Source organism: Rhea americana, unplaced genomic scaffold (assembly GCF_003343005.1).
Source record: "Rhea americana isolate MKP2758 unplaced genomic scaffold, rheAme1 scaffold_61, whole genome shotgun sequence".
Lineage (NCBI taxonomy): Eukaryota > Metazoa > Chordata > Aves > Rheiformes > Rheidae > Rhea > Rhea americana.
The window spans coordinates 2,940,339-2,951,437 of record NW_028186768.1 but is presented as its reverse complement, the minus strand read 5'-3'; positions in this window follow the sequence as shown (position 1 = coordinate 2,951,437).

Genomic DNA, 11,099 nt, shown 5'->3' with positions numbered 1-11,099 from the left:
GGCCGCGCTCCGGGGCGCCCCGGCGGGGCCGGGAGGGCTCCCCGGGAAAGTCCCGGCCCTGCTGGATCGCGGGCAGCTCGGAGGGGCGGCCGCGCTCCGGGGCGCCGCGCGAGCAGTCTGCAAAGCGGCGGTGATCTGTGCGTTTTACAGAGGCCGCCCGTGCCCAGGGCGGCCGGGAAGGGGCTGGGGAGTTCGGCAGCGAGCGCAGAAGTGCGTCGCCGCCGCCGGCGGGGCCGCTGATGCGGTTCGGTATCTAGCAGGGCGCCTGACGACACGAAATGACAGAGATCCCCCCGGGGAGAGGTGGATCTGTGGAAATGGTGCTTCAGCAGCRTATATGCGGTCACCCCGTGATTACCTATGGAGCAACTTCGGCCTCCGTTCCAGAGGCTGCTCTTTGCTCATCATCTCTATCAGCAGGTAGGGTTACAGCCGTGACATTTGAAAGAAAAAAACAGCAAAGGAGAATGAAGTAGGAAAGAAAGGAAACGATCTGTGACTTCCGACAGCCGCAGTTCTTCCTCAGGCAAAGCACCTAGCTCCGAGGAAGAGTGTGGCCGCTGGACCGCAGGCAGGGAGGGSTGGGGACCCTGAGACCGCAGGGCAGGTTAGCAGCGATGCAAGGAGCGTCCTGCTTTCTGACATCTGCTGTACTCGCAGGAGCCCTGGCGTGTCGGTCCCCCCCTCCCCGCCCGCCGCAGCCCTCCCGGCATCCCCAGCGCGACGCGGCCCTGCCCCAGCTCGGGCCGGGCCGCCGGCCGGCCTGCGGCGCGCTGGCGGCTCCTCGTTTCCCCGGCCGCACAGGCGCCCAATCTTCCCTGCCACGTACTGGCAGGCTGTCGAGGAGAGCAACGAAACGGTCTACTCTCTGCGTGGACAGAAAACATCAGCTGCRCGCTAAAACGCTTCTCGGAGGGTCCCCCAGCCCTGCTAGAGGTTGTGCTGGGCCCACGGTAGGTTATGGCCAAAAGTAACGGAAGAAGTGGAGGTGACTGAATCTAATGGGCTGTAAGAGAGTGACTAAGTCTGGCGACCCCGGCTGCACCTCAGACCACTCGAGGACCAGGCTTTCTCCCCCTGCGAGCCGAGCCCGTGATGTACACCGAGTATTCACCATACAGAAATCACCCCAAGCTCGTTTCCTTACCATTGAGAATTACTCAAACCATTTTCTCCAGGGCTTAGCAAAGCCGTCCTTTCCAGTCGGGCAGTCTCTCTCTCCTCCCGCAGGCAGCTGAGCTGCGGTTTTCTCTCTCTACAGCCCCGCTTCCTCCCGCAGCTCCCCCCCTCTGGGATGTTGCTCCAGTAACCTCAGTCACGAGGCTGGAAGGCAGGCTCAGCGTCAGCACTTCCGCTTGTGCTTCCAGGTAGGGCTGCGAGGCAGCCGGCTGTGGGCTCCGGGCATCTCCTGGGAAGCAGAAAGAGCTTTGAGAGCATCAGCTTCTGGGCAGTTTAGTGGCAGTTTGAGTGCACAAAGGCGTTTGGCCTAGTCTGTAAGACCTGCTGTTGCTGTGCTTCATGCCTGACAAAGAGGACCTAGATCTCAGAAACGAGGAGGTAGATGTGGTGCTTCCACCTTTAAGCTAAACTAGAGAGGATCAGTGTGGTGCACAATTTACTCATATGGATGAGGGGTGAGGGAAGGGACATTTCCTCRCCTTTCCTCTAGCTGTCTGAATGCCATTAACATTTTCTACGTGTGAATATTCTTGCCTTCTCCAACAGACCTTCAAACCCTCTTACACTATATCTTATTGTGCTCAGGGGGAGATAAGAGTGGTAGTACAGCAGACAAGATGTAGAGAGTAGCATTAGTCTTTGTTTTTCCAGGATTCTGCCCACATCCTACCACTTTCAGAGCACTGGAGATGTTGAGACTTTGTCCTCAGGAGTTACTTCAGCCAGTTACTAAAGAAACACAAGTCTTGTGTATCCTTAGCAAGACTTTACTTTTGTTATTTCCTGATATTTGTTCCTTAACTTAGGAGGCAGGTGAATTCTGAAAGTTTACGTTTTGCCCTATGACAAGGGCAATGCACTTCTTATCTCCAGACTCATGTGCTCACTGATTCAGACAAGTTGGACTTTTGCTCCAGTGGCCTTCCCCTGGGTTATATAAGGTTACCTAGAGATATGGCTGATTGAGTTCACGTATTGCATCTTATGACGCTGAAGGTCAGCAGCCTTGGCTTCTTCAAAAGACACTGCAAGACTCRCAGTATAAGATAGACAGGAGATAAGGCGACTCTGCCCCACCCTCATTCTTGTTCTGGCATTTCATGTTGAGAAATTTGCGTAAGCTCTGATGCACTGGCTTGAAAAATTCAAAATGTAGCATAAGAACTTTTCCCTCAGTTAGCATTTTAACACCTTCCTGTGTAGTGTCCATGAAAAACAAAGGCTTGAATGGACATGAAGAACTATTTCTCCTCTTAACCTGAAAGGATTCCCATTCACATTGCCAGATATTGGGGAAGCTTGTAGGAGTATTGCCTATATGAAGTATACAATAACACCTACAGGATGCAAGACCTGTAGGTGTTAAAACAAAAAACTTTTATCCTCCTTTCTGGAGGCCCCAACTTTTCATTTCATAGAAGAGCTAACCAGGGCAAGGGAAACAACTGCAGGACAGTCTTCTATTCTTTAACAAATTGCAAGAATGGCTGGAGGAGCAAACTAYTGTTCTGAGGTTCTGCTATCTAGTTATTTGGTTTCCTCTGACTCCAGAATYGGTATGTTTCTGCTGGATGTTATCCTTCATGAAATGTGCACCATAAAACTGGTGTGTCCCAAGGCCTCAGCTTTGCAGATGCATCCCTCTAGATGGTGCTAGACTAAAGAGAAAAGGTGGGTGGTGAGGGGCCTTGGAGGAAAAGTTGTCCTGCTGTGTCATCCTTCCGCACATCTTTCATTCCTTGAGGACTCCTGGTTTGGGAGAACATCTCAGGTCTCTCTGCTTCTTCCTAGGAAGACTCCCATACATTTGTATGAGCATGCTCCTATGGCACTCATCATGTCCTTTTGCAGTAAATACTTCTCATGCCCTTCTGACACGTCAAATTTCCCTCACTGATGTATGAGACTCCACGAAAACATCATGTTTTTAATCAGTGTGTCTGCTCCTATTCATGTACTAAATCAGACAAGTTGATTTTTAATGGCAAAGATCGATCTTGGCTACTTTTTCACTTCAACCAGTTGGACCAAGCAACACGTCTAGGACTACATCAGCTGGTTTCTCTTCCATTTCATGGATCATCAGTCAGAATCTTAACTAAGTTATAGCATAGATAATATGTGATTTATTGATTTAGAAATTCTAGAGAAAACACAGCCTGGATTTCATTTAATGGCAAGAATCTTCAGGCATTAGTTGTGAAGGGGAAGACTTTTGGCAGACTCAGCTGAGCAGAGTCACAGAAGTGCAGCAAATACGCTATAGAAGCAGAACTATTGCTAAAGAGACAAGCTTTCTGAAGAATAACAACATTCCATTTTCTTCCCAGTAAGTATAAATTGGAGAAGAACAAGTCTATTGACCTCAGTAGTACTGTACTGATGTAATGTTACTGGGAGAGTACTGAGTTCCTTTGTCCTACATTCTTCTTGCTATGCCTTTGTTTTGGAAGGGGAAAAGGTRTTCATACACACTAATCGTATCAATGCACAACCTATTCTTTTGGTAAGAATGCAAAAGATGGYTCTTTGGTGCAAGAAACTTAGTTCAACTCGAGTCAAGGAACATTCAGCCCCTGTCTAGGTGTATAGCCTAAAGAGCGATTTGAGAAGTGAGTTTTGGTGGCAGACCTGTTACTGTGCAACTAGAAGGCTGACTGCTGCCACGTTATCAGTACTTCCCTCAAGAGTCAGTGGTGGAGACAGGCTATTACAGGTTTTAGCTACTATCCACTCTAGATTTATTCAGCATGAACTCAATACAGTGGAGAAAGACTGCTTTTGCCAAGCTTACCTTCCAAGGATGGCTGGGCTCCATTCATGAGGAGCCCATAAACCAGATCAAGAGCTCATGGGCAGATTTCCAAGTGTGCAAAACCTGTAAACTGTGTTGAATTTTCAGAAGAGTAAACAGTGAATGACAACTGCGTGGTCTCAGCACGTAGTAGCTTTTATGAGGATGCTTGAGGCAACACTGTCTGCAAAGTGCAGCATCCCAGGTTCTTGGGGAAAAAACGGGCAGTTACCTGAATGCTGACATGAGATCTGAGGTTTTCTGAAGCTGTGGTCKCTCAGTATCTTGATTCTTCTTCTCAGAAAGTGCAAGCAGCTCTCAAAACTTGGACCTCAGACTAATCCACAARCTACAGGCAACCTATTGTCCATTAGATCCTCTGATACTGCCCATGATCATAAGTAATTAAACTGTTTAGGCCTACAGTAAGGGAAGAGCAATGTATGATGATGTCTCTGGGCAGCCACACCAAGAYTGGAGTCATTGCTATAAAAACATTGCCTCAACCAGTAAAGCTTTTCTCCCCAGATCTGTTATTTGGAGATGGTTCAACTTATATAAGGTATTCCTTAATCTGTGTAGAGTGACATGTGACTGCAGAAGAGGCTAAGCTGCTGAGTGGCTAGTTCACCTTGCACAAGACAGTGAGACCCACATGGTAAATCTTTCCTGCTCTATATCTGCTTCGTTAGCTAAACCACCACTCTGAATGCCATGAACTGCATGGACCAAAGAAACTTTGCAGGAGAGTTGTTTGTTTTGGCACTTAGAAGTATGCAAGCAAAGCCGAACAGTGGAGACATCACTTAATAACATGAATCTACATCTTATCTATCAGTAGGATTTTACTGAGAGCTAGCTGCTATCACAAAAGCCTTGTACTATCCTTGATGGTCATTCATGAGCAGGACTAAAGCTTTCTTGGATAGTTCTGGTTTGTGCTTTTAACGTGTTGGAGAAAGCCAGACAGAGCATTTTCTCTCTTTAGTTCTTATTTTCCCTGGATCTTCAGCACTCCAGATAGAACAGGAAGATGTTTTACATATTTCTTCCATCTAAGTCTGCAGAAGTCCACATTTCCATGCTGCACAAATAAGGAAAAGAAGCCTGAGGATCTTAAAAGTTAATTGGAAAGTCCATAATAAGATCTTTTTCCAAGACATTTCCACTCTAACTGGAAGTTGGAAATGCCAGAAATCTTGTGGAAATATGAACCTCTTTTCACAAAGAGATACTCTTGGCCACTCAGGAAATGTCTGCAAAGCAACAGCCTGGSGGCATCACCTCCAGCCGTAGGCCTGACTGTTTCAGAGCCGTTCCACTGCTGCCAYCTTCATGGCCTGTGGGTTGTGTGGATATATCTGAAGATATCACTAGCTTTAAAGAAACTAGACTGCTACAAGGAGCAACATATCTATAATAACATGTACTATGCCTGCTATTTTCCCAATTTTGGTGGTGGATTTTATGCCTGTCCTTCTCCCAGTATTTCAGCGAGTTAACCAGCTTAACTGTGCATTCAAACCTTTGCTTGAGCACCTGATTGCTTTGGAAAAAAATAAGCTGGATGAGATAGATTTAGGGGTCTGATCCAATTTAGAAGAAAGGAAAAGTGACATTTGTCCTGAAATGTCCGATTGCTGGAAGCCAGCTGAGGATCACAGCTGCTGCTCTGGAGCAGCTCAGCAGGCTGCAAGGCAGAGAGGAGGTAAAATGCGCTTTTGTAAACATGGGACTGCTGCTGTTTACTTCAGCTCTGAAAATCGACCACAGTCGGACTGATGCACCGTGTCGGAAAACCTCATTGTCGTCACTGTGAATCAAGGGGTAAGCAAAACGTCAGCTACTCCAAACAAAGCTTTCCTCCTGAGGCCTGACATGTAGGACTGAAGTGGTCTTGGTGTATGGGAGCTGGGAAGACTTTTGTGCAATTTTTCRTGTATATTGATAGTAAGACAGGGGAAAGGCTTTTCTGGAGTCAAAGTTGTCACTGCGTTTTTCCAGGTGCTTTGTTCTTGTAATTCACTGTGGGGAATTCCTGTTGAATCAAACATTCCCCAGGTGGGACCGACTCTTTTCACCTTAGTGACCTCCTTGCTGTGGTGTAACTACCATTTCTGCCAGCAGGCCTGCATCACTGGCCCACTTGAGCTCTTTCTCTCCAGCCTGAGTGCAGCGATTGCAAGAAACAGATTTCTGAACAACTTGCATTTACAAATCCTAGGAGAGATGAAGGTGACTGCAAACTGTTCACGGCAAAACAACCTCCAAAATTTTCAGCTGCACATTTTACAGCCCTTGGCAAGGTCCTTGCTGAGAGAAAAGAGAGACACAGAAACATAGCTTAAAAATCTGTAACCATGTCATGGAAGGTACCCAGACATTGCAGGGAGGGTTTCAGGAAGGTGAGGGGTGTGTAAGAGCCTCAGGGACAGGCAATGATTTTGCTTCCCCTGACATGGACTCAGGGCACACAGGGAGGCAACACAACCAGCACAGCTTTGCTCATCCAGTGCCCCTCTGCTCTGAGCAAATACCAGCAGCAGAGCCAACAGACGAGATCCCTTGGGGTATATTTCATCTATTTCATCTCCTGCTGTTTGCTAATCACTTTTATGGCATGTGAACTATCACCTAAGMTGTCCGGTCTTGCTATAACTATCATTCTTGGCTGGGCATGTTTATCAATTCCTGGCAGCTTCTGTGGGAACAATATTTTGAGATACTTTGCCCACAGAGCTCAGAATATAGATCACTCTCCCTTCCTCTTCTCTGTAAATATGTAAGTGAACGCATGCAAGTCACAGAGCTGAAAGGATGTGTGTCTTCACTTGCCTGCTCTGATGTAGAGCATCTTGACCCAGCAGCAGAGGGTTGTGCACGTAATTCTTAAACAACCAGCCAAACAAAAAACCCCACCCACATATGAGGAGAACCTGTAGACTCCTTAATGAGCCCATCTGAATGTGCAGCTGTCTCTCCCTGTAGCCAAGTTTTCTCGAGACTGACCCTAATTCTTTTCTGCTACAAATAAAGATGATATTGCTTCTGGGACATGGAGAAGAACAGCAACTGGAAGGTCTCTTTCACATTTAGAAGTTGTCATCATGTCTCCTGTTTAGCTTCTCATTTGCAGACTAAGCAGATCTGAGCAGGTCTTTCAGTYCTTATTGTAGGCTCCCTTTCCTGAGCCTCCTCCTGTCCATATCCTCTGCACTGTCTCTTGCTTGCTGCCTTGTTTCTGGTGGCCCTCAAGGGATGTCCTCATGGCACAGACCAGCAAGAGAAACTTACCATACCCTTCCTCCACATCACACTTCTGACTATAGGTCTATAGTGCACAGTAGCAACGCCAGGCGGAGGCCAGCCTTTCATCATACGCAAATCAAGAAGTATATCTGCAACTSTGAATTTAGTTATGGTGATTTCTTGCTTTTGGCTCTCCTTGCTTCTGCTAACCTCCAGCATTGCCCAGCCACTCTGTTGCGGTGGAAGAGAGTGTCTGTCTGCACCAGCAAGGTGCAGATGATGCCACTGGGCTCTAGTGGGTCTCAGTTTGCTGAGAGATGAGAGCAGGTAACTTCTCTGCCCTAGAGAGCACTTCCCTAAGTGAAAGTCACACATATAAAACAGTGCTCAAAGCCCTACTGAAACTAGATGTTGCTTCTTCTTTCCTTCTTATCCATGGAGCCAGACACCTGTGAAAAATGCAGTTATATGACTTGCTGCGCTTTTGAGAAAAGCTATTTTAGTGGCTTTAGTGGCTCACATACAAACTGTTCAATCATTCATTTTCAGCTTTACTCTGCCCTTCTGGGAGAGAGGTACTGCTCTCCCCTCCCTCCAGCCCACAGGCCGCCAAAGTCTTCCATAAGTTCTTGGAGATGGTTTCTTGGAGACAGAGCTTCAGAGTCCTCCAATCATTAAATATCAGAGTATTTAATACTAGTATCTRTTTGATGTATTTTAAAAGTATATTTCCTTTATTTTGAGCTCACTAAACCCCATTGCTGACAAGCTGATGAGAATTAAGCTGCTTTTTTTTCTGTGAAGACTGAAATGATACAGATATCAAATATTGCAGTTTTCCTTGTGTGTTTCAGTGTTTCCTTTTCTTCTCCATTGAGTATTGGACCCAGACTTTCCCTTCTACTCCTCTTACTCTTGATGTATGTAGAGCACCTTTCATTAGTGTCTCTCATATCTCTTCCTCTCTCTATCTCAGTTTACAGTATCTCGGTGGATTTAGCAGGAGTTGGGAGATAGAGGGATTCTGCAGGCCCTCCGTCATCCAGGATGGCAGGTGCTGTCTGGAGCATGTGATGACACAGCATGATGCACACACTCTACTTTTCTTCCTACCCGCATCACCAAAAATGAGAACTCCTGACTTGAAGAACGGTGCTTTCAAGAGTTGAAATATTTTGGGCTGAAGCCCAAAGCAGTATTGAAATCCTTAAGTGTTCAATCAGAAAGTATTCATCACAATGCTTGGGCATTACTGCTACATTTGTGATAAATCTTGTGGGATGTAGTCCTTTATTAGGAAGGAATCCCATCTGCAGTTAAATCAAGCTGCAGTGCTGTAGGGCAGCCAAATGAGGGAAGGACACTTGGCTCACGATTTTAAGTATTTTGACTTTCGTTTTGTTTTTAACCCAGATTCATCTTCTTCAGTGATATACCATAATGTACAGTAGTGCTTGCAGTAATAAAAGAGAGACCACAGCAGTAGTATGGAAAGGGAAGTATCTTGCCCGATGACACTGCGTAATCTTATGTGGTTGGACCACAGATTTTTTTTTTTTTTTTTTTTTCAGGCTGAAACAATGAGAAAGTTGCATCAAGAGCTGTCAGTGACAGCACTACTGAGTGGCTGCACTCCTCCTTTGAGAGTCTGAAGTTTCTGGGTTATTTTTATGCCCAGAGCCATGTGGTCTGTTGTTTGGAAACAGGGCAGCTAAGACAGGAGATGAGTTGTCTGGGCTGCACACAGGAAATTCTGCACTGTGCGGGGCAAGAACCGTCCAGTGAATCTGGCTGCTGTGTGCTCCTGTGGGTAGGTTGAGATGCTGGTGATTAGATGCTCTCTGCCCTTCTGATTCAGATGGAGGGGTTTTCCTAGGTAAGTGAGGGAAAATCGAGGCAGCTCAGCAGCGCTCCAATTTCTGCCAAACTGAGCTGCTGCTTAACCGAAGATGCTCAGATAAGATCATAAAAAATAATTGCTAACTTGGAGTTAACATGAGAGATGAGGGTCTCTGGGCAATAAATCAGGCCTGGGGTGAGATCTGGAAACTGCCTTTTATTAAGATCCCTCACTATGCCTGTGATCTGTGCTTATAGGAATGATCATTGCACGATAAATACCAGCCAGCTATAGCAAAACTGGTACTGGCAGGTAAGGAAATCTCTACGTGTTTATAAAAGTTTKTTAGAGCACAGTGGGAGTGATTTAATAACTGGTTATTGTTTACCTGAAATGGTATTTAATTCCTCCTAGCCTGAGTGAAGCCATTGCTTTGTATTTTAATCACGTTTGGGAAGGGAGGCTCATGAGTGGAAAGTTTAGAGGGTGTTGAGCGAAATGTGTTTTGCTGAAGTCTTTCAAGAGCTGAAGCTGTGCCCTGTGCTTCTGGCGGCCCTTGCTCTGATGCCTTGCATCTCGTACGCAGTCTGCGCTCCCAAGGCCGGGGACTTCCTTGCAGCTCACGCAAACCCTAAATGAACTCCAAGSCCCATTTGAGCAACGTCACAGCTCTCTTCCTCAGTAGATTTGGAAAGGTGTCTGTCCGACATGCACAAGTAGAAACTGGGCCTGTTTGGGCATGACAAGCCTGTGCTGGCAATGCCACACGTACCACCACGCTTTGCCTCCCACGCCAGCTGCGGTGACGTGCGGCGTTGCACCGGTGCCGATGCAGCCGCTCGCCTCTCTCGCCCTGCTCTTCCCCTGCGCTCGCTCACGCTTCCTGACGGAGATGCCCCGACGGCAGCGAACCCCCCCGGCTCCCTCCACAGTGGTGGGACCGATTCAATCTACAGAAATAAGGTATCAAAGGACCTGTTAGATGCAGGGTGGACCAGAGCTGTGCTCAGCTGCTGGCTCCATTGCTGCTTGTAGCTTTGAAAGCAGGCCACCCTCTTCCTGTTAGTAAGTCCTATGGTTTGGTGAATGCTGCCCAGTGCACCTGGCACCATGAAATCCAGCAGCCTCCATGTTCACATTATGCTTCCCACTGCGGAGGAGGTGGACAGGTTGAGCCAGGAGTTGGGACATCTCTACAGGACTTGGTGGAGGCACGCTGCCTCTCCAGGTATCCATGGGGCAGCTTTGTCCCAAGCATGGCTGCACTGCCAATGCAGTGGTCTTCAGGAACACTGCTGTCTACTGGGATGGGAGGCCTGGTGACACGGAGGATGGGGCCTGCTCATCACAGTCGCCTTGGAGCAGAAACCAATAAATCAGCCTATGTCATTTTGGGGGCCATTTTATTTAAAACTTTCTTGTGGTGTGAGAGTATTAGAAAGCCTCAGAAGTCATTTGCCAGAGGAGGAAATCAACCACCAAGATTCAAACTCATGGGGATTTTTCCATTAGAAGAAGTTTAGATGAAACATGGAGAGAAAAGTCTTATCACTGAAGTTTTCTGTGGTTTCTGATGAGATTTTGTTCGATATATTGAAAAGAGAAGGTACCAGAGCTAGGCCCTTAGCCASGGTAATAACAATACCCCTGGCAGTAACAGTAATAAATGTGACTGAYTTCAGGGAAACCAACTTCCAATGACTAAAAATGGCATCTATCATCAAGTTTGTGAGCAAATTAAAATAAATAAAGATTGTTGCTACTAACTTAGATGTGGATAGGATTTTTAGAGAAGGCCAGGGATTTAGCTGTTAACATTACTGGAACATTTACAGAAATATTTCTCTGGGCTACTTTACAAATCAGCCCGAAGTGGCTGTAGGCCAGGCTATTGACTCCATGGACCTGATGTGACTTTTACTCACAGCAGTTTTAAGTTTCTAGTATCAGCTCCATTGACCTTAATATAGATAGCCTGGATTTACAGCACCAGAAGTGAGTGTGAAATCAAGTTTTTCTGTCTATTATAGGGCAAAG